This window comes from Schistocerca americana, chromosome 3 (genome assembly GCF_021461395.2).
Source record: "Schistocerca americana isolate TAMUIC-IGC-003095 chromosome 3, iqSchAmer2.1, whole genome shotgun sequence".
Taxonomy (NCBI): domain Eukaryota; kingdom Metazoa; phylum Arthropoda; class Insecta; order Orthoptera; family Acrididae; genus Schistocerca; species Schistocerca americana.
The window spans coordinates 876,678,980-876,683,167 of record NC_060121.1 but is presented as its reverse complement, the minus strand read 5'-3'; positions in this window follow the sequence as shown (position 1 = coordinate 876,683,167).

Genomic DNA, 4,188 nt, shown 5'->3' with positions numbered 1-4,188 from the left:
AACAGGATGGCAACTTCAAAATTTGTAAGTGTCCATACAGATGTGAATTTAAACTGGAAAACACAAATTTTGCAACTCCTAAAACAAATTAGTCCAGCCATATTTGCACTTCAAATTGTTGTAAATCGTGGGGAGGGACAAACTACTAAGCTGACATATTTTCATTCAACAATGTCATGTGCCATTATGTTCTGGAGTAACTTTTCTTTAACAAAGAATGTCTTTATTCCTCAAAAACATGTTGAATGAACAATATTTGGTGCTCACCCATGATCATCTTGTAGACATATGTTTAAGGAGTTCCGTATTTTGACTACTGCTTCACAGTACATTTATTCCTATAAGAAATTTGTAGGAAATAATCCACTGCAGTTCAAAAGGAACAACAATTTACATAATTACAGAACCAGAAGAAAAAAATAACATTCATTACTTCACACCATGCGAAAAGTGGGTGCCCAGTGCTGCAACCAAAGTTTTTGAACACTTATCCAATGATATAAAATGTCTCTCAGGCAGCAATGTAAAATTTGGAAACAAACTCAAAAAGTTTTCCTTAATAACTCCTCCTATTCCACAGAAGAATTTATATTTCTGTAATGTGTAAAAAGTGGTGGGTAGGAATTACTAACTCATGTCAGTATACAATAGACTGATCTCCGTACTATGCAGCCTATTTAATTAATATCATAATAATACTTCTTCATGATAAAATGAGGATTAGTTTATTGTATATACTGTAATTTTTCAAACCTTTAGGGAGTGGGTCTCATCTACAATGCTCTGTGTCCTTTCAAAATATTTTATGCATCTTTTGCACTTCTAGCACATCAGGGGCCATAATTATAACGTACGTACTGTATTGTCGATATTGAATAAATTACCGGAATCACTCTTCAACAAACAATATTTAGAAGCCTTCTTCCAGCACTCACAAACAACAATCAACACACATAGAGAGCATCTCACACATAGAGAGCATCTCTGTTGGCAACCCTGTTCTTTGCTTCTCCAGTTGCACATCAGATGTCCAGAGTGTAGGCATTGTTAAATTGTTGTTTTGTGTGGTCCTTTGTGTTTTGAGTCCAAAATGAGTGATGTAAGAAAAAATATTTTAGTGACTATAGTTCAGAAACTATGTGCCATAATGTGACTGGATTCTGGGATAGCAGCCAAAACTATTGCTTTGGAGTTAGGGATAGTACAGAAGTACTTTTGAAGATGGGGGGAAAAAAAAAATTAATCGAGCAGAAATTGAAAGGTGATGCACTTTGCAAGCCAGTCGAAGTAGAATAAAAATACGGAAGACAATGTTGAAAGGTAAGCATAAAGCAGTTGAGGAAGCTTTATTTTAGTGGCATGAACACTTAAGAGGAAAAGGTTCACCTGTTACTGGGCTGATATTGCAGGAAAAAGCTTGTAACTTCAGTGGTAAATACAAGGGTAAGGTTCAAAATTCACTGCCAGTGATGGATGGTTGGACAGGTGGAAAAAAACAATTCAGTATTCCTCAGACTACCATTAGCGGAGAGGCTTTATCCAGTGAGAAAGAGACTGTGTCATTGTTTAAAGATGATCTTTAGAAGCTACTGAAAAGGAGGAAATTTCTGGCAACAATTGCACAGTTGTGATGAGAGCTCCCTACAAAACTTCTTGCTACAAAAAGGGAAGCTGCGGCACTCAGATACAAGAAAAGTAATGAACTAGTTAAAACATTGGCTTGCATTAATGCAACTGACAACCACAAGCTTAGGTGCACATTAATAGGTAATTCGCAGAAGCCTAGAGCTTTCACATGGCTCAAAAATCAGAAAGCAATGCCCTTACATTACCCTCATCGAAAGCAAGCATGGATGAATTCAGAAATGAATTTGTACCAGCTGTAGAGAAATATTTGAAAGACAACAATTTACTGAGGAAAGCGCTGCCATTTCTCGATAACATGTCTTCGCATCCTGCCAGTGACGAATTCATAGATGGAGATGCCAAAGCATTATTTTTAACACCTAATGTGACTGTTCTTTGCCTGCCAATGGACTAAGACATTCTTGAAATGCTAAAGAAAAAGTATCACCGCTATCTTCTCAGTTCGTTGAGATCACCCATTGATAACTGTTGTGGACTGACAAGACAGCCAGTCCACAGTGACGGGTAACCGAAAGGCACGCTATAAGCTCATGCAGGCTGGCGTGAGAGGTCTGAAACAGGATACGTAATGAATGCTATAAAGAAAAGTACGTAGCTGCTGGAATACTTACCTTTAATCCACAATTGGTGAACATTGGTCTTGTTACTGTACATGCTTCATTAGATACATAGCAAGGATAAATGGCGCCTTGCTAGGTCGTAGCAATTGACTTAGCTGAAGGCTATGCTAACTATCGTCTCGGCAAATGAGAGCGTAATTCTCAGTGAACCATGACTAGCAATGTCGGCTGTACAACTGGGGCGAGTGCCAGGATGTCTCTCTAGACCTGCTGTGTGGCGGCGCTCGGTCTGCAATTACTGACAGTGGCGACACGCGGGTCCGTTGTATACTAGCGGACCGCGGCCGATTTAAAAGGCTACCACCTAGCAAGTGTGGTGTCTGGCGGTGACACCACAATAACAATGAAGACAACCATTCTGAAGAGGACTGACTTGGTATATGTCATACGGTGGTTGGTCAAAGTGTGGGAAGAGATTCTGAACATGTCATTTGTAAGGTATTGGGGAATTCTTGTAGGTCATGAACGTGAACATTTTGACTTTGAAACCAAAGTCAATGATGGAAACAACAATATTGTTTCGTTGCTCAAAAATGTATGGATGTTGATCAGATGACACAACAGAATGGATGGAAAATAATGAAGTTGATGAATTAACTGACAACAATATTGAGGACATAGTGATACAGAGGGAAGTAACGTAAGAGTAGGAGGCAAACTTAGATGCCAGGAGAAATTTCATCCCACATTCATAAGGGTTCAAGACAATTTAGGCAGTGCTGCAGTACATTAGCCAATGGTCTTGCTGCAGTGGTAGCACTGGTTCCTGTCAGATAACCAAAATTTAGCACTGTCAGGTTTGGCTAGCACTTGGATGGATGACCGTCTGGGATTGCCAAGCAATATTGGCAAGTGGGATGCACTCAGCCCTTGTGAGGCTAATTGATGAGCTTCTTGAATGAGAAGTGGCAGCTCTGGTCACGAAAACTGACAACAGCTGAGAGAAGCATGTGCTGACCACGTGCTCCTCCGCATGCGCATACAGTGACGCCTATTGGGTGAGGGTGACATTGTGGTCGGTCAGTAACCTTGGGCCTTCCGAGGACTGTTTGTATTGCAATACATTAGTGAGCAGGAGGAAGCAATGCCTGCTGGTCTCATCTGTTTGCGTGGAGAGATATTGTAGCACAAAAGAGGGCTTAAGGTGTGAAAGAGTCATCTACCAAAGTCTTTTTTAAAACCTTAAAACCTGTAAGTTTCAACTTTTTTGTTAGGCCTAGTTTTTCACATTTATGTAAACATATGTTCATACTTTAAAATGCAGTGTTTTATGTTTCTTCTACTAATTTTTAACAGATGCTGTAAGAACCTAATAAATACTTATAACTAGCATGTATTATAATGTTTGAAAATGTTAATAAAATTGGGTTTTGCTGTAGAAAGAAGTGTTTTGAATGGTACAGTTTGGGTCGTGAAAAAGAATTTACAGAACTCTGGCCTATCTGGCTTTTTTTTCTATCCAGCTTGATCTTCCATCACATTAGGCCAACTAGCCAAAAGTCTACTGCATTATTATTATTATTTTATTTTTTTAATGCAACACGCTGATAAATTGTCAACATGTAGCCATACTTACAAATTAATTTGTGGTCTGTATGTAAAATGATTCATTTCACATCATTACAATTTATTGTGCAAATTATCCAAGTAACATGGAACTAACTAACTAATTGTAGTTCTTCAAAATTGTTTGCTAATAGCCCAATGTCACCGGCAAGTCTCAAGTTGCTAAGGCTCTTCCCATTGATTACAGTTACTTGTTCTTCCCAGTTCCATTTTGACATTGCCATTTTCAGGACAGCAGAGAATAGCTTGAGAGAGATGGGGCCACCTCATTTCACTCCTCTCTGAATAGTAACCACTTGAGTTGTTCCCTGACACTAACAAAAGCTGTAAAAGTTTCATATACATGGTACAGGAT